The sequence below is a fragment of the Dendrobates tinctorius genome, unplaced genomic scaffold (genome assembly GCF_039654945.1).
Source record: "Dendrobates tinctorius isolate UK_male_01 unplaced genomic scaffold, ASM3965494v1 ptg000162l, whole genome shotgun sequence".
NCBI lineage: Eukaryota > Metazoa > Chordata > Amphibia > Anura > Dendrobatidae > Dendrobates > Dendrobates tinctorius.
The window spans coordinates 72,020,682-72,045,518 of NW_027361829.1; the positions used below are offsets into that span (position 1 = coordinate 72,020,682).

General features: G+C 42.7%; 1 long non-coding RNA gene across 1 annotated transcript in view; it reads left to right on the forward strand.

The window, feature by feature from the left end:
• LOC141052600 (uncharacterized) overlaps positions 1-21,797 on the forward strand; it is a 173,178-nt gene extending 151,381 nt beyond the window's left edge. The window contains exon 3 of the long non-coding RNA XR_012220858.1: positions 21,575-21,797. This is a non-coding gene — a long non-coding RNA (uncharacterized lncRNA). The remainder of the gene's footprint in view (positions 1-21,574) is intronic.
• The last annotated feature ends 3,040 nt before the right edge of the window (positions 21,798-24,837 follow it).

The window sequence follows — 24,837 nt, forward strand, 5'->3', positions numbered from 1 at the left end:
CACACCACCAACCAAAATGGCACAAAATGACACTAAAACAGTACATATTATACATATAGTTAATAATATAGATTCTAAATGTATTTTTACTCACTCAGTGTGAAACCTGGGCCTGTTTCGATAAACACAAAAGGGATATCCTGGCAGGAATGGTGGAAAGACACACACGAAGCTCTTCCTCAACAGTTCTCAGTCTCTCCCTGTTTTCAGTTTTTATCGCAGTCAAGCTTGAGAAGCCCAGCTCACATAGATATGTGGTCGAAAATGGGAGCAATGTCAAAATAGCTTTGTTGGCCAGAATGGGGAACTCCTTGGCAACAGATAACCAAAAACTGTGCAAAGGAAGATCAGCAAACTTTAGCTTTAAACCGCGGTCTTGCTTCAGTTCAATGAGTTCCTCTTGCTCCTTTAAAGTCATGTCCTTTCCAGCAACGGATAATGAGCTGTATGGGTCCCTAACCCAGTCAAGGCATTCTGTGAAGGTTGAAGAGAAATATAACGATAACTTCTCCTCAAGAGTTTTCAAATGTCAGCAGTGTTGGGGGTTTTAAATCAGCTTCTTATCACCACAAGAGCTGCTTTTTAAGCCCTCAAGAGTGAAATATGCCTGGCAGAGGTCCTTTCAATAAATTATTTATTTAAAAAAAGTTAAATAAAAAAGGATAACCCCCTCATATATACAATCCCATGTAACCTCATACATACAGTCCCATGTATTCCCATATATATATACAGTCCCATGTAAAGTCATACATACAGTCCCACGTATATGAGCCACATAATTATCAGCATATACCATATATAGTATATGAGCTGGCGCTTGTACTCCAGCCTCATGGCCATAGTATTTCTCATTGTACCCCTTTATATTGCAGTATATGAGCCACATAATTATCCCTTTCTTTTAGTAATATGCCCCATCATTATCCCCTTCTTTTAGTAATATGCCCCATCATTATCACCTTCTTGTAGTAATATGCCCCATCATAATCCCCTTCATGTAGAAATTGCCCATTCCACTACCTCCATCATTTCCTTCTCCCCACCACCCCATTATTGCCCTTTCGACAACCCCATCATTGCCCTCTCCCCACCACCGCCTTCTTATCACCCCCATCACCGCCTTCTCCATTGCCCTCTCCCCATCACCGCCTTCTCCATGACTCCCATCATTGCTTCTCATCACATCCATCAACTCACCTACACACGCACACAAACACACACCTCTCACCTAGACACACACACACACACACACACACACCCCTCACCTCTCCTCACCGGCAGCTTCCTCTCACTGGCACAGCTGCCGCAGGGCTGAATGATGATGTCATCCAGCCGCGCCGCTGACTGCTGTGTCAGGGAGGAAGCGACACAGGAACACGGGACTGCTGCCTCTCCGACCCGCCGCACTGCTTGCATCCACATGGCTAATTTGCATCGCATGTAAATTAGCCATGCGGACACGCGGCACACCCGACCATGTGTCGCGGCACACTAGTGTGCCACGGAACACTGGTTGAAAACCACTGCCCTAAGGAACTTATCTAGATGTGTGATGAGCACTTTGAACCCCAAGCGCTTCACAGAAGTTTTTAAACACAGAGCCGTGAAAATAAAGTCTTCTTTATTTAAACAAAAGTGATTTTTTAGACCCAATTTTTAGACCCCCAAAGTGGGTAAATAGTGGAAACCCCTCAATTCTTGCTCCAACCCTAACCCAAACACAACCCTAACCTTAATCCCAACCCTAATCCCTAATCCTAATTCTAACCCTAATCCTAGTTCGCCCTAACCCTAAATCTAACCCTAGGCCTAACCCGAGCCCTAACCCTAACCCTAGCCCAACCCTAACCCCAACCCTAACCCTAACCCTAGCCCAACCCTAACCCTAGCCTAACCCTAGCCTAACCCTAGCCTAACCCTAGCCCTAACCCTAGCCCAACCCTAACCCTAGCCCAATCCTAACCCTAGCCCTAGTCCTAACCCTAACCCTAATGGAAAACTGAAAAAAAAAATATTTTCTTTATTTCATTATGTTGGCCTAACTAAGGGGGTGATAAATGGGGGGGTTATGTACTATTTTGTTTATTTTGATCACGATGATAGCTTATCATCGTGATCAAAATGAATGAATGGAATCTGCCAGCCGGAGCCTGCAGATTCCCGGCGGGCGCACTGCGCATGCGCCTGTCATTTTCCCCAGATCCAAGATGGCGGCGCCCACCGGTGGACATCGGCAGGACACAGGACCACCGGGAGGGGACAGAGGACCACGGAGAGGTACCGGGGGATCGGGGACCTTCTTTCTCTCTCCTCTGATGTGAGATCACATCAGAGGAAAGAGAAATTAAATGTAAAATCGTGGCTTTTTTTTGCGGTCGCCGTTATAGGGTTAATAACGGCGATCGCAAAAGCGGGGTCAGTAAAAACCAACCGATTCATGTTCTCTGGGGTCTCGGCTACCCCCGGCAGCTGAGACCCCGGAGAAAATCCAACACTGGGGGGCGCTATTCACTTTCTCCACAGGTTTAAGTACCCTTAATTACCGCCGGTAAAAGGCGTATCGGCGGTCGTTAAGGGGTTAAGAAACAGATTTCTCTAAAAAAAAATTACAAAGTTTCTTTCACATGTAATATTAGTTGCTGAACATAGACATTAAAATGATAGTTATGCTTTAAAAGGCAAACACGCTTTTGATCCCAGACTGGGATCTTCATAAGGCTTTAAAAGGGAACCTGACAGGTCCCCCATGCCCTCCAACCCACCAGCATTTGCATATTTGTTGATAAATATCCTGCCTAACCAGCCCTTTATAGTATTTAACACCTAAATACATGTTTATTAAGAAAGTATTTATAAACTTCACTTTTCCTGTGCTAATTAGCATTTGGGCTAGTTAATGTGGTGTTGGTTTCCCCAGACTAGTCATCCTACTAAGCATATTATCACACCCCTGTGGCCATGATAACAGAGTTTGCAAGAGCTGGCATAATTGCCAGCTTCCTGCAAATCTCGTGCATGCAGGCTGCTTTCTTTGCCCATGTTATTGCACATGAAGCTGAGTGTATGCTTCCCGGCTTCAGAGGCATGTCTGGAAGTGAAGAACACAGCTTCTTGCTATTATCACAGGATATAATCTACTTGGCAGCACGGTGACTCAGTGGTCCTGGGTTCGAGTCCCACCAAGGACAACATCTGCAAGGAGTTTGTATGTTCTCCCCGTGTTTGCGTGGGTTTCCTCCGGGCACTCCGGTTTCCTCCCACTCTCCAAAAAAACATACTGATAGGGAGTTTAGATTGTGAGCCCCATCAGGGACAGTGATGAAAATATGTGCAAACTGTAAAGCGCTGCGGAATATGTTAGCGCTATATAAAAATAAAGTATTATTATTATTATTATCATTCCACCTCTCATATATTTCTTACTATAGTATTAGGTGTTTCTCAATATGTTTAAGATTACAGCAAAACAGTTCCTTTTTCGTTAAGAGTCATTCTAACAAAACATATTGCATTAAAGAAACACTGTGCGTGACCCAGAGAGGCTGCAGAGCGGTAACGTCACTGAAAAGGGAAGACCGATGTAGGACATCGGAGAAAGCAGTAGTAGGTGAGTATATTTAATACATTAGCACTACATTACAGGCATATACACACACATTTAATCACAAAAATGCAGATGGTAGTGCATTTTTAAGTAAAAACACAAAATATATAACACTAAAATGAAAACACAGGTTCAGGCAGCGGATAGAAAGATTGCTGCCAGAACCTGAAGAAGACACACCTGCTGGAAGGAAAAGAGTTAAAGACAAAAACCAGCAATCTGGGGCGTGAGTGCCTCATGAACATATGAGGATCATCTGAATTATACGCCATTTTCAGGAAGAGTCCAATGTTGTAGCTGTGCTGGTGATTTTTGAAAATTGATTACTGTATATACTAGAGTATAAGCCGAGGCACCTAATTTTGCCACAGAAAACTGGGTAAGCTTATTGACTCAAATATAAGCCGGGTATGCATTGTCCCCTCATCCCTGTCCCGGTATGCATGACTCCCCATCCCTGTCCTGGTATGCATGGCTCCCTGGTCCCTGTCATTGTATGCATGGCTTCCTGGTCCTTGTCCTGCTATGCCTGGCTCCTTGGTCGCTGTCCTGCTATGCATGGCTCCCCCATCCCTTCCTGGTGTGCATGGCTTCTTATCCCCTATCCCCTATCCTACTCACCCACCAGCGTGCCCTTGCAGCATCTCGGTGGTCTCGACGTCTTCGCAGCAACTCCATGGTTCTGGCTTCCAGCAGCTCTTCCGGCACGATCACGTGGCGCCGCTCATTAAGGTAATGAATATGCACTCCACGCTTATGGCAGTGGAGACGCGCGCATATTCATTACCTTAATGAGCGGCGCCACGTGATTGAGCCGGGAGTGCTGCTGGAAGCCAGAACCATGGAGATGCAAAGATGCCGGGGCCATCAAGATGCTGAGAGGAGCACACTGGTGGGTGAGTAGAATGTTTTCTGGAAGTGGGTCACAGGAGGCAGGAGCTGGCGGCTGTCACTGTGTGCTGCTATAAGAGAAATGAATATTCATTTCTCTTTAGCAGCGGGCACAGTGACAGCCACCAGCTCCTGCCTCCTGTGACCCACTGCTCTGCTGTTCCTCCACCACCTTTCTGGACAATTGACTCATGTATAAGCCGAGGGGAGGCATTTTCAGCACAAAAAATGTGCTGAAAAACTTGGCTTATACACGAGTATATACGGTAAGCTTAAAAATGCTGTGAAAATAGACTTTCATAACTTTTTAACTTAACAAAAAAATTGTTGTACATAAAATATATAACACCTGAAAATAAATGCCCTAGACAACTCAAGTGTTCATCCACCTGCCCTCCAATTAGGAAATGAAGAATAAAGACAACATAAATATTCTATTACGCATTTGATTGTTCATCCACATACCACAACCTGGGGTTCCAGCACCCATAGTATGCTTCTGTCTTCTCTATTTGTGTGTATATATAAATATACTTTATTTAATGTGTGAGAAACTGGGTCTGAGCAGAAAAAGTAAATTAATGTGCATGCAAAATGTAATTGCATATGAACACATGACCTTTACACAGAGAAAACCAAAAGCAAAACACAAAACAAATATCCTGGAATAAAAAAGTAAAAAAATATATTGCAAAAATTGCATGAAGGTAGTAATAATAGTAATAATAAGGGTATTTAGTTAACATAATTTTGATCAAAATAATGTAGAAGCCATCCCGCCACGTCACGGCAACCCTTGTGGGACAGTCCTAACTCTTGTATTTAAAACCTTTCCACTTGTCAAGTGACGTAAATGTGAACAAGGACAGAGGGACTGAACCACCAGTAATAGTATAGGCCAGACAGGATGGATTTTCCAACTCAGAAACAGGGCGGTCACACCCTTATATGCACAGAATGCACAATGAAACAAATGAGAAACTGGGTCTGAGCAGAAAAAGTAAATTAATGTGCATGCAAAATGTAATTGCATATGAACACATGACCTTTACACAGAGAAAACCAAAAGCAAAACACAAAACAAATATCCTGGAATAAAAAAGTAAAAAAATATATTGCAAAAATTGCATGAAGGTAGTAATAATAGTAATAATAAGGGTATTTAGTTAACATAATTTTGATCAAAATAATGTAGAAGCCATCCCGCCACGTCACGGCAACCCTTGTGGGACAGTCCTAACTCTTGTATTTAAAACCTTTCCACTTGTCAAGTGACGTAAATGTGAACAAGGACAGAGGGACTGAACCACCAGTAATAGTATAGGCCAGACAGGATGGATTTTCCAACTCAGAAACAAGGCGGTCACACCCTTATATGCACAGAATGCACAATGAAACAAATGAGAAACTGGGTCTGAGCAGAAAAAGTAAATTAATGTGCATGCAAAATGTAATTGCATATGAACACATGACCTTTACACAGAGAAAACCAAAAGCAAAACACAAAACAAATATCCTGGAATAAAAAAGTAAAAAAATATATTGAAGGTAGTAATAATAGTAATAATAAGGGTATTTAGTTAACATAATTTTGATCAAAATAATGTAGACCCAGTTTTTCATTGTGCATTCTGTGCATATAAGGTTGTGACCGCCCTGTTTCTGAGTTGGAAAATCCATCCAGTCTGTGGAAAGGTTTTAAATACAAGAGTTAGGACTGTCCCACAAGGGTTGCCGTGACGTGGCGGGATGGCTTCTACATTATTTTGATCAAAATTATGTTAACTAAATACCCTTATTATTACTATTATTACTACCTTCATGCAATTTTTGCAATATATTTTTTTACTTTTTTATTCCAGGATATTTGCTTTGTGTTTTGCTTTTGGTTTTCTCTGTATTTAATGTGTGCATATATATATAAATCAAGAAAAGCGGGCAGCACTACCAAAATAATACAGCAGGTGCAAAACCTATTCAGCTGTGTCCAAACAGACAAAATGACAAAAGGAAAAAAAATAGGCAGCACTCAAATTAAATGTGAAAAAAGTGGATGCTTTACTGATCCTCAGATGGCATCTGAGGATCAGTAAAGTATCCACTTTTTTCACATTTAATGTGAGTGCTGCCTATTTTTTTTCCATATATATATATATACACACAGTTATGTGAAAAAGTGTTTGCCCCTCCCGATTTCCTTTTACTTTTGCATGTTTGTCACACTTAAATGTTTCAGATCACCAAACACATTTAAATATTACACAAAGGTAACACAAATAAACACAAAATGCAGTTTTAAATGAAGGTCTTTATTATTAAGGGAAAAGGGAATCCAAACCTGCAGGGCCCTGTGTGAAAAAGTGATTGCCCCTTCCGCACTTAAAATAAAAATTAACTGTGGTTTATCACATCTTTGGAAAGCTAAGTTGAAAATGCCTAGCCACTTCCTGGCCACATGCAGGCCTGAATATTGCCACATCTGTTCTCAATCAAGAAATCACTTAAATAGGACCTGCCTGACAAAGTGAAGTAGACCAAAAGTTCCTCAAAAGCTAGGCATCATGCCTTGATACAAAGAAATTCCAGAACAAATTAGAAACAAAGTAATTGAGATCTATCAGTCTGGTAAAGGTTATAAAGCCATTTCTAAAGCCATTCTGAGGTGGACTTGTTGGTGTGTTTTGGATCATTGACTTGCTGCATAACCCAAGTGGACTTCAGCTTGAGGTCACGAACAGATGGCCGGACAATCTCCTTCAAGATATTTTGGTAGTCATCAGAATTCATGGTTCCATTTACTACAGCAAGTCTTCAAGGTCCCAAAGCAGCAAGACAGTCCCAGACCATCACACTACCACCACCAAATTTTACTGCTGGTATGCTGTTCCTTTTCTGAAATGCTGTGTTACTTCTACACCAGGAGAAATAGGACATACAGCTTCCAAAAAGTTCAACTTTCCACTCTTCAGTCCACAGAGTTTTCTCCCAAAAGTCTATAAGATCTGTAAGAGTATGAGCAAGTATGCGGGATGCAGTGATGGGACGCAGGAAGAGGAAGGGTTAACAGGTTTATTTACATGGGAATACTCCACGCAGGGAGGTAAATAGTTAAACAGTCGGGAGATAAAGGGTTAGTCAGGGGAGACAAACGGTACATTAAGACAAAGGATATAACAATGATTCAGATTACGGCAGTTCGTTAGCAGAGATGTAAGGCAGTCCTTAAACTGCAGCTCCTGCTGCAAACTCAAATGTACCGTAACGGCTGGCGATGTGTCCTCTCTAGTGGGGTCAGGTAGATGACAATACCCCACCTTCTGGTAACAGTGGTCGGTCTCCAGTACCTTCCACTGCTCCTTGTCCATATACTGCTGTGGCTAATAAAAGGCATGGGCCACAGACTGGTGCAAGCCTAACGTGGCTCCTTAACTGTTTTAACTGATGTTGTGAGGTCACAAAGGTCAGGACAACTATTCTGTGTCCATGTCAGGGTGTGAGTGTCAGTCCTTTGTGGTTTCGCTTAGGCAGCGCGTGTGCAGTATTCACTGTCAGGTCGTGTACGGCACCTGGTACTCTCTGGCTGTCACTGGACACACACCGCACATTCCGCTCTCTCTGGTCCCCGCTGTTGGCGGCGGGCGACGTTGGCCTGCCTGGCACTGGTACTCCTGGCTGGAGCACTCCTCTCTTGGTCTGCTGCAACAGGGCTTGGCTCCGCTCTGGGTGCACAGCTCTGCACGGCTCTCACTGCTGGCACGCCTCTGCTCTGCCGACACGGCTCTCCCTGCTGACACAGCTCTGCTCTGCAGGTAACGGGGGCTCCTTCTATATGGCCCGTCGCCACACCAGAACATTCAGATGGGGGAAGCAGAGTGCGCTGCTTACTGCTCTGTGCGCTGCCCTCTACACTGCTCTGCGCCGGCGCCAGACTGACTCTTTTGGAGCGCTTTCTCCTTTTATCTGCTGGCTGCTGTGCACCCTTTTCTGGCTCTCCCCACCCCCTCCTATCAGCAGGAAACTCTGTCTCTCTCAGGCTCCTCTCATGCAGCAGAGGGAAGTCTGCCCCACTCAGGCTTTTCCCCGGGAACAGAGGATGCAGACCTTCTAGTTCCGGACCCGGCATGCAGGTACCCGAGGTACGGTCTATCTCCTTACACTCCCCCTCTCTTTTAACTCGCCATTCCACTGGCGAGGCTTCGCTGTACTCCAGTATAGTCTTCTGAGGGCCGATAGATGCCCACAATTTTTGCAACTCCTGGGGTTCACCCAGGTCCCCTGGAGTAGCAATATCCGGGGCCTGTTCCTTCTCTGGGCCAGCAGATGACAGGTCCAGTGGCTCTCCCTCTTCTTCAACGGCAACCATTGTCTTCTTCCTTTTCTTCTTCCTAGCCTTACTGCCAGCAAATGTTTGAGCAGACGGTTTGCCTTTTTCTTTATCATCAATGGAAACCTTAGGGACTTCTTGCTCAGGTTCCACGGTTTGCGGACTTAGAACTGGCTCCTCTTCTTCACAGCACCCCCTCTCTTTGACAAGCGCACTCCCGTCAGAACAGGAATCGGATGCATTAAGATCATGCAGGCCGGACCCTTCGTCATCCACGCTGGGCTCTGCAGGCTTCACTTCCCATTGCTTTTCAGCAACACTCTCTACTTCACCCAGCTGCTTCACCTCTTCCAACTGGTCAAGATCTCCGGGGCTGTCGGGCAGCAAATTTTTCACTTCAGAGAGCGAAGCCAGTGGTTCTTCCTCTTCACAAATGGAAATAATGGAAGTGGGCTTACTGGGAACACTTGGCACTTGTTCCCTTCCTATGTGTTCCCGTAAAAGGCAGGGACATGACAGGCTTCGGTGGACCATTCGGTTAAACACCTCTTTGTCCCATTCAGGTTGGTCTTCATGGAGAGCACCGTTGGATCCGGTCTGGAGTGTCACCAGACTCGCCTCCACTCACCTGACCAATGCAGACATCTCACCGTGGACAGCTGACACCTTCCCCATTTCTTCTCAGCATCTGTTGTGGCTCTGTCTGACTCTGAGTGCTGCCCATCTCTTCTCGCCGTATCAATTCTACCAGGGACGAAGTTCTCTCCAACTGACAGTACCTTCGGAGGGATGAGCGAACAGTCTCCTCCTCTCTTTGAATATGCCTAAATAAGCGCGTGCGTAACTCTCTTACATTCGTGGGGTCTCCAAGATTCTCTTCCAGTATTTTCAGCACTTTGTCAAAGGTGTCTCACTCATGGGGAGGTCGTAGCATGACGGAATCCCTGGCCTCTCCGTCTAGAGCTATCAGGGCAACCTCCGCCGCTAACACAGGAGTCATGGGATACATCCTCATGATTCCCCTGACACACTCAGTCCTGCTCCAAAATAAAACGTTGCTCCCTGTAAACTTGGGGAGAGTGCTCAAAATTGTCCCCAGTGGCATACTGGCCCTTAGAACACCCCCAACTGCTTGGTCTGCCACCTTTGCGCGTGTAGACAGGATGGAGGCAGAGCAAGGGCTAACAGGTTTATTTACAGGGGATTACTCCATGCAGGGAGGTAAATAGTTAAACAGTTGGGAGATAAAGGGTACATTAAGACAAAGGATATAACAATGGTTCAGATGACAGAAGTTCATTAGCATAGATGTAAGGCAGTCCTTAGGGCTCTTACTCAGGACCGGAGCATGTGGCTACATGTATTTCTATGCAGATACCCGAGGTCCGGTCTATCTCCTTACAGATCATCAAGATTTTTTTGGCAAAACTGAGAAAAGCTTTTATGTTCTTAATGCTCAACAATAGTTTTTGTCTTGGAACTCTGCCAAGCAGACCATTTTTGCCCAGTCTCTTTCTTATGGTGGAGTCATGAACACTGACCTTAACTGTGTCAAGTAAGGTCTGCAGTTCTTTTGTGACCTTTTGGACGAGTTATCGCTATGCTGTTGGGGTAATTTTGATCGTCCGGCCACTCCTGGGAAGGCTCACCACTTTTCCATGTTTTTGCCATTTGTGGATAATGGCTCTCACTGAGGTTCGTTGCAGTCCCAAAGCTTTAGAAATTGCTTTATAACCTTTTCCAGACTGATTGATCTCAAGTACTTTGTTTCTCAATTGTTCCAGAATCTCTTTGTAGTGAGGCATGATGTCTAGCTTTTATGGATGTTCTGGTCTACTTCACTTTGTCAGGCAGGACCTATTTAAGTGATTTCTTGATTGAGAACAAGTGTGGCAGTAATCAGGCCTGGGTTTGGCTATTGAATTTGATCTCAGCGTCCCAAAGAAGTGATAAACAGTCAATTTATGTTTTAAGGAGGGGGGCACTCACTTTTTCACACAGGTTCCTGTAGGTTTAGATTTTTTTTCCATTGATAATAAAGACCTTCATTTAAAAACTGCATTTTGTGTCTACTTGTCATATTTACACAAAATAGCATTTTGTTGGATTGATTGGAGGACACACATCAGTACCCTCCATTTCTGGGCCAAAATGCTAAACGAACATTTTACCAATCCATGTGCACGTGCTAGATGAGTTTGAATATTAGGCGTTGGTAGTCCATACTGCTACATGGAAATAGCCTCCAAACTTGTAGTGATATCTGGAACACCTCATACACAACCACTACATTAGGTGGCATCACACCAGTGGATCTAAATTGAAGACTTGGTGATGGGACATCAAAGGCATTCGGATGGCGCCATCTTCTCAGAGTATTGATTACAGTCTTACAGCCAATAAACAAAGCGTGCTTTACTCACCCTCCCCAATAACTTAGCTCAGTTGCTCAGAGTGGTTTGTGGTGTGAATTCGGATAGAACCATAGAGCTCAGATATTGGCTTCAGTACTATTGATGTGACATCTGTCCTGCAGACAATGCAAGATACAGGGGCAGCTGCGACAACTCATCGCTGGACTCGGGGAGGACGAGTAACAGTTTTTTTTGTTCTTGCTATGGGATTTACGATAATACCCTGTTCAAATCACAATATTGATTTCATTTAAATTTTTCTTCATTCAATTTTTTTATTTTCTTAATTGATAAAAATAAACTATCAACACAGCTATTATTGAAAACATTCTTACTTTGCAGCAATTTTTCCACACCTGCCTAAATCTTTTGCACAGCGCTCTCTATATATATGTATATATCACGTTTGCAAGCATTAACCATTTTTATAACTACAGAATATTTTCTTTTACTCTGAGGCAAAATGTGGCACCGCAGAGTCCGGTTGCCATAGTGACATTGCCTCCCTCTAAGGGGTGATGTCATGCCTGGAGGCAGGAGGCGGTCCCCATGCCAGGTAACAATACACATGACAATTCCTGCTGCAAGCCAGAAAGGGGAGCTTCCTTATAAATTCTGGCCAGCAGGTGGGGTTAGTGAGTCAGTAAGAAGACAGCTGAGAGAGCAAACAAGACAGTTGTCATGGAAACGGGAGCAGTTGGAGCTCATGACAAGACAGTTAGAGACAGCGGGAGTTGGTCTGTGGAGAGGGAAGGAACAGGAGCAGAGACAACGGGCTCTGGGGGAACTAAAATTGTGTATAGCTGACCCCAGAGCGAAGCACTGATCAAAGGGACGCCAGAGTCCTTGGCTGGGCAGGAACTTACGCCCTGACAGCCGAATCTGGTGTGCAGGGGATTGCAAGTTCCTTAGCCACACTAAACACCTGAAGGCAGGGCAGCAGACTAAGAGCCAGGGGCTGACAGTAAAAAAGACAGTGCCCGTGATATAGGCTCATGCTGTCAGTCATACAGGTTAGCAATCATCACGTAAGAGAGGGCCGTAGCTTAGCTACAAGCAGCAGGGACCCAAAAACAGAGCACAGAAGGAAGGTCCCCAACCTCACCTGGCAGGGTGGGTCCCCTGAATGCCTCCAGGCAAGCCGGACGCAATCCATCATCTGTATGTGGTACCCAAGATAGCATTTACGTTCAAGTAAAAAGTAAAGAAAACAGCATCTCTCTGTGTCGTTTACTATTCCTCTGCACCCCAACGTTCACCACCATCTGAACATTCAAGTATATTTGCCCTGGGGCCCCGCTCCACCCGTCGGGAGCTGAACCATCTTTGCTGCGCCACCAACAGCCACAGTGGACCAAAACCGCAGGGTCGGCCGCCTATTGCCGAACACCACGGGTGGCGTCACGACCAACCACCACATAATTTTCCTCTATTTTTTAATTACTGGACACCCAGGGCCAAGGACCGGGTCACTGCCACCGTGACATCCCCTTTAAAGAACTTGACCGGCCCGGTACCGAGTAACCTAAGGCCGTGCGGGGCGCTCCACTTACAAGTTGCATGTTGTTAAGTGCAATTCCATCAGCTATGGATTTGGGATTACACATATAATGCCATCTCTTTCAGTATATGCATTCATTATTTTTTGAGCCTGACCAGGAGAGAACATTGCATACTTAAAATTTTACTTCCAATGTATTTGGATAGGGACACACCATTTTAACGTAGATTATATAAAATCCTCAATTGCTACAACTAGAATGTAAGGTTCTTTTGATGCTATTCTTCACATTAAGAATAATGCACATAAAACTTTGGGGAAGCATATCATATAGAGTTAAAGGGGTTTTTTCACCACTTAGGACACAAAGACTAGAAGATGACCCACTGTTCCCAAGAAAGAGTTACAATGTATTTTGGAATCCAATTATAACAAATGTTGCTTTATACACTTATAAAATCAGGTTTATTTTCTGAAAGTTTCTTCCATACTTACTTCTTTATTACATCTCCAGCACTACTTCATACCAAAACCTATTCTCAATGTTAGCTAGACACAGAAAATGTTCTCAAAATCAAATATTTATTCTTGAATAATAACAAATAGATTAATAAGAACTTTAAAACTTTCACATTTCTAAATGATCCTTTTCTCATTTAAACCATAATATACTGAAGGCATCCATTAAAATCAGTGGATTGACCATCTATTGTATGGACACCCTGAAGCTCCAAAGTGAGAACCATTCTTTGTAGAAGCAGAATATGTTATGCCCTAATAGACCTTTTGAAAACAGATTTAAAGGGATTTTGTCACCTGGTTTTTGCCACCTAATCTGATCTCAGCAAAATGTAGAAACAGAGATCCTGATTCTAGCCATGTGTCGCTTACGGCGATGCTTGCTGTAGCTTTTATAAAATCACTATTTTATCAACAGGAGATTATCACTACAGAACTAGTAATCCTGCCCATGTACATGAACTCTGTACAACCCTATACTCTTTCCCCTTTGGCACTGATTGGCAGATTTCTGCCTATGCATAGTGTATAAAGCAGTAGATTAGTGGTGTGGGCAGGGTTAGATAGAGCTTTGCATTCAGAGAACTGGTAGTTCTACACCAAATATAACAGTTACTTTATCAAAACTAAGGGTCTACACATTGCTGCTCCTATAGGGGATAGAAAAAAACCTACAAATAGATTCCCTTTAAACAGACTACCTATTTAGGGTTTAGCATAGGAGTAAATTGATCTGTACCTTAAGGTTCATTGACTAATTACTGTATTGTGACTGATCCTCATGGTACAGAATCTGGGAAATTAAAGGAATTATCCCCTTTCAGAAAATCTTCATCCTTGGCTGCAATTTGTTATAAAAAACAAACAAACAAACCAATATTTACTGACTATCCTCAGGTCCAACGCTGAGTCTCTGGCATTGCTCTCAGAGTCCGGTACTGACTCTGCCACTGACATCATGTCAGCAATGCGGCAGTCCATCAGTGATCTCAGCAACTCTGAGGTGGAGTTCCATCTACATGGATAGAGGCGCTGAACTCATTAATTGGCTGCCACTCTGTAGATGTGACAGCACCTCAGCCAATACCGGACAACGGAAGCAGAATTGGAGACTTGGCGATGGATCCGGGCAGGGTAAGTAAAGAGTGGTGTTTTTTTTTATATCAAACTGCATGTCACAATATTCAGATTTATGTTTTTAAAATAATTGGAAACCATGTATTATTTCCTTTACACTTCACAAATACTTGTTTGTGTTGGTATATTACATAAAATCCAAATAAAATAATTTAATGGTTGTAGGTTGCAGGTGTAACATTAAAAAATGTGGGAAAGTTCATGAGCTATGAATACTTTTCCAAGGAGCTGTATAGGGAAACTAATACTCACTGTAGAAGTGTATTTGTATTTTGCTATCTTTCCACATTTTTTCTTTGAGAAGTAGTTTTAATTTACAAAGGAAGTGTTTTAAAAAAACAAAGAGATCTCACCTCCCTATTCGTAACAGTCTGTTAAAAAGCTTTACTTAAGCCGCACAGTAAGGCTATGAGCCTACGTATGCAGAAAATTCCTGAGATAAAACGGACTCCTTCCCAGGAAATCCACAATTTTTTATTCGCATTTTTTGCATGTTTTTTTTGCTGATTTTTTGCGATTTTTCCAGAGCATCCTAATACAATGAAATCCACAGATTTTCTGCAAAATTAATGAACATGCTGTGTTTTTTTCCGCAATGCATTTTTTTTGCAGAAAAAAACATCATGGGTACAAAAATTGCGGATTACATTCTAATAATAGGATGCTTAATGTATGCGTTTTTAAGCGTTTTTGCAGGGGAAAACGCTAAAAAAAAGCGAAAAATCCTGAACGTGTGAACACAGCCTAAAGGACAAAAACTGCTCTTGTTTTGTTAATTCATCAGTCATCACTAAATCGTAGTCTAACTTGTTTAGAACTCGAAAAGTGATCAAGATAACAGATAGGGTTGTACCATTTGTTAAATAATACAACTCATTCAGTTGTAAAGTCATTGTCAAATGTCAAAGTCATTGTCCCAAAAATATGTTGAAGTGTTTGGTGCGAGAACATATATGGTACAGTGCATATGTTTTTTGGCAAGTGAGAAAAAATACTGCAAAATACTTTTATTTATCAATTAGCAAATTGAATGAACCAAAGAGAAATCTAAATCAATATTTAATTTGTATTCAAGATAGCTTCAAAGCATCAGTTCTTCTAGGTACATTTTCCCCACAGTTTTTTTTAAAGAACTCAACAGGGATGCATCTGATGGGCTCCAAATTTATTCTGCAGCAGGACAACAGCACCAAAAATACAGGTAAAGTCACTAAGAACTTTCCTCAGTGTAAAAAGTCCTGGAAGTGATGATATGGCCCCATCAGAGCCCTGATCTCACCATCATCGAGTCTATCCAGGATTACATGAAGAGACAGAAGGATTTGTGCAAGATTACAGCCACAGAAAATGTGTGGTTAGTAGTGTTGAGCTTTCCGATACCGCAAGTATCGGGTATCGGCCGATATTAGCTGTATCGGAATTCCGATACTGACTTCCGATACTTTTTTCAAATCGGATACCGGAATCGGACGTTCCTATAAAGCTATCAGCCTGCTCGATTTGATTCAGCCAATGGTAATCCTCAGAAGTGTGGGCACATCCTGTTAGGCATGTTAACTATTGGCATGGCTGTGATTGGCTGCTGAAATGACATCATCATGATGCACGGTCTGTGCGCATCACAATGTGTGGTCTGTGCCGACTGTGGGGGGGTCTGTGCCGACTGCCGGTGGTCTGTACGGGCCTCTCGGGGGCCGGTGGTCTGTACGGGCCTGCCGGGTGCCTGTGCCGGCTGCCGGTGTTCTGTGCGGGCCTCTCGGGGGTCTTTGCCGACTGCCGGGTGCCTGTGCCGGCTGCCGGTGGTCTGTGCGGGCCTGCCGGGGGTCTGTGCGGGCTGCCGGGGGTCTGTATGGGCCTGCCGTGGGGCTTGTGCCGGCTGCCGGTGGTCTGTGCGGGCCTGCCGGGGGTCTTGTGTGTGTGCAGGCATCGTCAGATGGGACTACAAGTCCCATCGAGCGATGCCTGCTACACTGACAGTGATTGACACATTAGCCAATGATGGGACAGTAGTAGTCCCATCATCCGGCTAATGTGTTGAATGTAAAAAAAAACAAAAAAAACATACTACATACATACTACATATATACTACATACATGCTACATACATACAACATACATATATACTACATACATGCTACATACATACTACATACATACATACATAATATGTATGTTGTATGTATGTAGTATATATGTATGTAGTATATATGTATGTTGTATGTATGTAGTATATATGTATGTAGTATGTATGTAGTATGTATGTATATATGTAGTATGTATGTAGCATGTATGTAGTATATATGTATTTTGTATGAATGTAGTATGTATGTAGTATGTATGTAGTATGTATATATGTAGTATGTATGTAGTATATATGTATGATGTATGTATGTAGTATGTATGTAGTATATATGTATGTTGTATGTATGTAGTATGTATTATGTATGTAGTATGTATGTAGCATGTATGTAGTATATATGTATGTTGTATGTATGTAGCATGTATGTAGTACAGTCATATGTAAAAGTTTGGGCACCCCTATTAATGTTAACCTTTTTTCTTTATAACAATTTTGGTTTTTGCAACAGCTATTTCAGTTTCATATATCTAATAACTGATGGACTCAGTTATATTTCTGGATTCAAATGAGGTTTATTGTACTAACAGAAAATGTGCAATCTGCATTTAAACAAAATTTGACCGGTGTAAAAGTATGGGCACCCTTATCATTTTCTTGATTTGAACACTCCTAACTACTTTTTACTGACTTCCTGAAGCACTAAATTGGTTTTGTAACCTCATTGAGCTTTGAACTTCATAGCCAGGTGTATCAAATCATGAGAAAAGGTATTTAAAGTGGCCACTTGCAAGTAGTTCTCCTATTTGATTCTCCTATGAAGAGTGGCATCATGGGCTCCTCAAAACAACTCTCAAATGATCTGAAAACAAAGATTATTCAACATAGCTTTTCAGTGGAAGGATACAAAAAGTTGTCTCAGAGATTTAACCTGTCAGTTTCCACTGTGAGGAACATAGTAAGGAAATGGAAGAACACAGGTACAGTTCTTGTTAAGCCCAGAAGTGGCAGGCCAAGAAAAATATCAGAAAGGCAGAGAAGAAGAATGGTGAGAACAGTCAAGGACAATCCACAGACCACCTCCAAAGACCAGCAGCATCATCTTGCTGCAGATGGTGTCACTGTGCATCGGTCAACAATACAGCGCATGCATAACGCCTTTTTGTATGACCAAACAACTCAATCTTTGTTTCATCAGTCCACAGGACCTTCTTCCAAAATGTAACTGGCTTGTTCTAATGTGCTTTTGCATACCTCAGGTGACTCTGTTTGTGGCGTGCTTGCAGAAACGGCTTCTTTCGCATCACTCTCCCATACAGCTTCTCCTTGTGCAAAGTGCGCTGTATTGTTGACCGATGCACAGTGACACCATCTGCAGCAAGATGATGCTGCAGGTCTTTGGAGGTGGTCTGTGGATTGTCCTTGACTGTTCTCAGCATTATTCTTCTCTGCCTTTCTGATATTTTTCTTGGCCTGCCACTTCTGGGCTTAACAAGAACTGTACCTGTGTTCTTCCATTTCCTTACTATGTTCCTCACAGTGGAAACTGACAGGTTAAATCTCTGAGACAACTTTTTGTATCCTTCCCCTGAAAAGCTATGTTGAATAATCTTTGTTTTCAGATCATTTGAGAGTTGTTTTGAGGAGCCCATGATGCCACTCTTCATAGGAGAATCAAAGAGGAGAACTACTTGCAAGTGGCCACTTTAAATACCTTTTCTCATGATTTGATATACCTGGCTATGAAGTTCAAAGCTCAATGAGGTTACAAAACCAATTTAGTGCTTCAGGAAGTCAGTAAAAAGTAGTTAGGAGTGTTCAAATCAAGAAAATGATAAGGGTGCCCATACTTTTGCACCGGTCAAATTTTGTTTAAATGCAGATTGCACATTTTCTGTTAGTACAATAAACCTCATTTGAATCCAAAAATATAACTGAGTCCATCAGTTATTAGATATATGAAACTGAAATACCTGTTGCAAAAACCAAAATTGCTATTAAGAAAAAAGGTTAACATTAATAGGGGTGCCCAAACTTTTACATATGACTGTATATATGTAGTATGTATGTAGTATGTTTTTTTTGTTTTTTTTTACATTCAACACATTAGCCGGATGATGGGACTACTACTGTCCCATCATTGGCTAATGTGTCAATCACTGTCAGTGTAGCAGGCATCGCCCGATGGGACTTGTAGTCCCATCGGACGATGCCTGCACTCACACAAGACCCCCGGCAGGCCCGTACAGACCACCGACAGCCGGCACAGGCCCCCGAGAGGCCCATACAGACCACCGGCAGCCAGAACAGGCCCCCGGCAGACCGGCACAGGCCCCCGAGAGGCCCATACAGACCACCGGCAGCCGGCACAGGCCCCAGCAGGCCGGCACAGGCCCCCGAGAGGCCCATACAGACCACCGACAGCCGCACAGGCCCCCGACAGGCCGGCACAGTCCCCCGAGAGGCCCGTACAGACCACCGAGAGGCCCATACAGACCCCGCCCGCACACACAGACACGCACAGTGTCCGCCCACGCACCGCCCACACTCTTCCCCCCTCCCGAACAGGCTGTACAAGGCAAGAGAGGGGTTTTTTCAATTCCGATATTTCTGTCCCATTGACTTGAATGGGACTTCCGGGATCGGAATCGGCGATACCCGATACTTTTTTTAGATTGGTCGATCCATTCCGATACGATATTTTTCAGTATCGGCTGGTATCGCCTCAACACTAGTGGTTAGTTCTTCAAGATTTTTGGAACCCTGCCGAGTTTTTCAAAACCTGTGTGCAAGTGTTCCTTGAATTAATGCTGTTTTGAAAGCAAAAGGCGGTTAATGATATACTGACTGATTTACATTTCTCTTTTGTTCATTTACTTTTCTTTGTGTTAATAAATAAAAGTTAACTATTAACACTTCTATTCTTGAAAGCATTCTTACTTTGCAGCATTTTTCCACTCCTGCTGCAGCATTTTTCCACACCTGCCTAAGACTTTTCCATAGTACTGTAATTTACCTTAGTGGCTGCATCTACTGTAATAAAGGAGGATTCTATCTCACCATATTCCTGGCTCTGTGTTCTTAATGCTGGCTTCAGTATTTTAGTAACATACTAAACACCTGATTATATTTTTACTATGTGTAAGAACATCAACATCTTCATGCTCATCTGCTTTAATAGAATCCTCCTCAAGCTGCAGCATAGAATACAAGAGAATCAATCCCTGATTTAGATGACAAGAAAGATGGCAGAAGATCGCCTAGATCTGAAATTCATATTATGGACATCATTGCCGGCCTTGAGTAAGGCGCGGTGGAATCACACACACACAATTCATTTTAAGAGACACATATCTCTTAATGAATCAGGAGCATGTGACCAATGTCATATTTTCACATTTTCCCAGATAAGGAACATTACAGCTCATCATGAATGAACAAACTTTTTTCACCACGCCTGTCACCATTGTTTTTTTTTCTTACTTTAACATTAGGGTACCAACGATTTTGTCGAAGTATGTTAGTACAGTTGTGCTTCAAAGTTTACATACACCAGCAGAATGTTTGCTTTGTTGACCTTTTTTCAGAGAATATGAATGATAACACCAAAACTTTTTCTCCACTCATGGTTAGTGGTTGGGTGAAGCCATGTATTGTCAAACTACTGTGTTTTCTCTTTTTAAATCATAATGAGAACCCAAAACATCCAAATGATCCTGATCAAAAGTTCATATACCCTGGTGATTTTGACCTGATAACATGCACAGAAGTTGACACAAATGGGTTTGAATGGCTACTAAAGGTAACATCTTTACGTGTGACCTGTTTGCTTCTTGATTGTGTCTGTGCATAAAAGCTGAGTGAGTTCCTGGGATCCAGATAGAGTCTTGCACCTTTCATCCATCCACTGATGCTTCTGGATTGTGAGTCATCGGGAAAGCAAAAGAATTGTCAGTGGATCTACGGGAAAAGGTAGTTGAACTATATAAAACAGGAAAGGGATACAAAAATATCCAAGGAAATGATAATGCCAGTCAGAAGCATTCAAACTGTGATTAACAAAAAGAAAATCAGGGGCTCTGTGAAAGCAAAACCATGTTCAGGTAGACCAACAAAGATTTCGTCCACAACTGCCAGGAAAATTGTTCGGGATGCAAATAAAAACCCACAAATAACATCAGCTGAAATGCTGTACTCTCTGAAAGCTAGTGGTGTGGCTGTTTCAAGTGCACAATAAGGAGGCACTTGAAGAACAATGGGCTGCATGGTCTAATCGCCAGAAGAAAGCCATAACTGTGTAAATGCCACAAAGTATCTCGCCTACAATACGCAAAACAGCACAGAGACAAGCCTCAAAGCTTCTGGAACAAGGTCATTTGGAGTGTTGAGATCAAAATTGAACCTTTTGGCCACAACCATAAGCATTATATTTGGAGAGAGGTCAACAAGGCCTTTGATGAAAGGAACATCATTCCTACTGTAAAGTACGGAGGTGGATCATTGATGCTTTGGGGATGTGTGAGCTACAAAGGCATAGGAAACTTGGTCAAAGCTCAAGGAAAGATGAATGCAGCATGTTATCAGCAAATACTGGATCAATAATTAACATTGTAGGAGAAAGAAGTGCAAATAGGGTCTTATCCGATGGATATGTTAGAGAAAGTAGTCAGATTGCACTCACCTGATATGTGAGAAATAACGGCACATAGAACCACCAACCAGCTGCCGCAAATCCACAGGTCAAACTAGTGACCGTAAGCGTAATTAAATTACTGGAGATTTTGTGGATTATTTTCCTGCCCTGCTGTATAGGATTAAGGAGCCAACAATTCATAAAAGAGATGATGGTTTATTCACAATCTCAATGCATTTTGATGTACAGGACTTCTTCCTCAGGAGTTATATAAATATACAATACCGTTACTTGCTGGTTAAGTACATTCAGCATTTGAAAATGGTGCCAAAAAAAGTCACATGTCAGAGGAAAGTCAAAGTTCATACAATGACCTATGAATTATCACATGATTTTCAAAGATCGTAATAATTTATATTGAAAAACATTATTATTCAATAAGTATAACATATAATTTTATTTAAATTACAGATAAAAAAAGAAGAAAAGAAAGAAAAAAGTACAGAAAAGGAGAAAAAAGAGACACGAACCAGCATGCAAAAATACAGAGAAGAGATTTGAATAAAAAAAACAGCCTACTGAGGAAATCAACCCTCCGGACCATAATCTCACACAGTTGGAAAAAAATCATCCAAGGAACTGAAAAGGAAGGCTACCATAAAAAAAAACAAAAACAAAACAAAAAAAAACAGCAAAAATGCCATAGAAAATTTGAATTATTAAAAATAAAAAAATGAATACATTTTTTTTATATATAAATACATTAGTGTATAATAAAAAATGATATTTGATCAATATCTGTCTGTTCATTTCATAAAATAATATTAAATTATTAGAATATGACCTCCTTATATATATAGACATACAGTTTATTTAGGACACACAATCTTGACCTTGTGACCAAAAAAGAATTTATATATATAATTCATACATACGGGATAAAACAGATCTATAAAAATAAATAATTGCAGAGGGGTTGCAAACTGGTGCACTTAAACACAGAATATCGTCCCAACAGAGGCATCAAACGCCAGAGATAAAATTCCAGTTGAATGAAAGGATTCAAAAAGTAATTAATAAAAATAATGAATTAATAAAAATTGATGACATGTTTTATATATATGGTGTGAGGAATAGATAGCTCAGCTGGGATCTTTGCTTTGGCACAAGCGTGTGGCTATGAAGTCACTTCAGCAGACCAGCAAGTTCCACATGAATATGGACACGGCATATTTATTGTGCACACTTGTTATTCAATGTTACACATGCCAAACATGAAATAAAACATCTAAGGCCGTCTGGCCACTAACTAACAGTAGCAGGCTAACTACAAAATAAACCTATATAACAGCAAACAAGTCCATGTAATCTTACTGTGTCAGCTCCCAGCTCAGCAGACGAGATAGACTGAGAGATCCCAGCTCCTCCTGATTATATCAGCTGGACCAGTCAGGAAACCAAAACCTGGATTGAATAAGTGGAGGGGGAACTACCAGTCCTTTCCATGCTGATCACTAGAGTTGAGCGACTTTTGGTTTTTTAGGGTCGCGTTTCGTTTCGTGAAACCCGACTTTTCCAAAAGTCGGGTCGAGCAAGATCGTCCGATTATAGGGAAAAGTCGGGGTCGTCCCGAAACACGAAACCCAATGTAAGTCAATGGGGAATAAAAGTCGGCAGTGAGAGAAGGACAGGAAACACACCAGCAGTGCCCATTTGAATGCCAAAAACATCAATTCTTCTTACTTAAGCTTGTCAACCTTAATTAACTTCATAATACAAGTTACGCACTGAAAAATGGGGGTTATTTGGCTAAAGTTGTGGGGGGGTAGGGCTGGCTCCAGGTTTTCATGTGCCCTGGGCGAAAGAGCGCCCCTTTAACACATACCACAACTCATCATGCTCCGATACGGCAGAGAAATAGCGGTATAGTACAATGAAAAATACTTCACTTTTTACATCTCATGACAAGGCCCATCTATTTCTCCATACAGAATCATTGGTCCCATATAATGTTTGAAACAGTATATGATGAGCTCCACATAATGCTACAGTATATGTTGGTCCCCATGGATGAAGCTCCACTGTCTTATGGGCCCAAATAATGCTCCAAACATAATGGGCCCCATTTCTAATGCTCTAGTGTATAATGGGCCCTGTAAATGCTGCTCCAGTGTCTGATGTCCACCTTTGGAATGTTCCAGAGTATGGTGGGCCCCATCTATCATTCTCCAGAGTATAGTGCTCCCCAAAAATTGCTGTCCCAACATTGAAAACAATCAAATAAGTCTCCTCGCTAGGGAATCCCTGTACTAGTCTGGACTCCTCGTCGTTCCCATCTTCCATCTCACTGCACAGTATTTCAACCTTGCAAGTGCTGTGATCCTGAGCAAGCAGGGGGGGCCCACTCATTGGCGATGGCACTGGCACAGGGCCCCTGATAGTACGGTGGTGTGTCTGATGGCGGGTGGGCCGAACCTGCACTTTCATCTGCAGCTTCCTTTTTGTCACCGTGTAAGATGGAACTGTATATGGGAAGGGTAACCTGAGTTTCATCAGGGTCAGATTCAGGCCGTGTAGCGTGCGAGGGGAATGTAGTGGTCTGGGTCAATGTACCAGCAGATTCATCGAGCAGTGGCTGGGCATCAGTGCACTTGTGTCGCCCCCAGGAGTACGGTCGCCACAGTGGCATTACCTTCCTCCTAGGGAGTGTGATGTCATGCTTGGGAGCAACGAAGGATCTCTCTAGCAGGTTAACTGATTGGGCGGCGTTATTCCCATGAGTCATTACCCTCCAAACAGCGTTCATGAAGGCAAAGTGTTTGTTTTACGTGGGCAGTATGGTTGCAAAGCTGAACCTTAAAGGAATGTCCAGAAGGGCACCACCAGGAGTGGAGCCTACGGTTTAATTCGACTCCACCTGGGAAACCTCAACCATGCAAGCTACAGAACAGATGCACACATTGCAAGCTTAATTCCGTTAACGAACGAGACTCCGTAATGCCCCGCGGTCCGAGTCTGGCTTACTAGAGGGACACGTGAGGCTCTGGCACATGAGATTGGCCAAAAACTGGTGTGTCATGCCCTTACATGTCCGTGGCTGCATGTGCGCTACACTGAAAAGGCCAGCGTTTTTCGCTTACAGGTGCAGATAACCCGCTGAACAACGTTAGTGATGGGGATCTGTGATTACAATTATTACCCGCGAACAATGATTTCCCAGTAAGTGCAGGTCAACCGCAGTTCCGGAATTAGGCCTAACCGTCATTCCTGAAAAAAAGAAAAACTTACGTGTGCAAACCACAGGTGCTGTAGCTTGCTTAACAGCTCGCCATCTGTTCTCAGGCCCAGTATGGATTACACGTGATTGCACAAAGGTGAGAAAGGGTACCGTATCCCCGGATAACATGTATGGATAGCATAGTGTACACATTCAAAATATATGTCTATACATCAGGAGGCAGGCTCAGACGGTGTCAGGCCCAGTATGGATTGCACGTGATTGCACAAAGGTGAGAAAGGGTTCCGTATCCCCAGATAACATGTATGGATAGCGTACACATTCAAAATATATGTCTATACATCAGGAGGCAGGCTCAGACGGTGTCAGGCCCAGTATGGATTGCACGTGATTGCACAAAGGTGAGAAAGAGTACCGTATCCCCGGATAACATGTATGGATAGCATAGTGTACACATTCAAAATATATGTCTATACATCAGGAGGCAGGCTCAGAC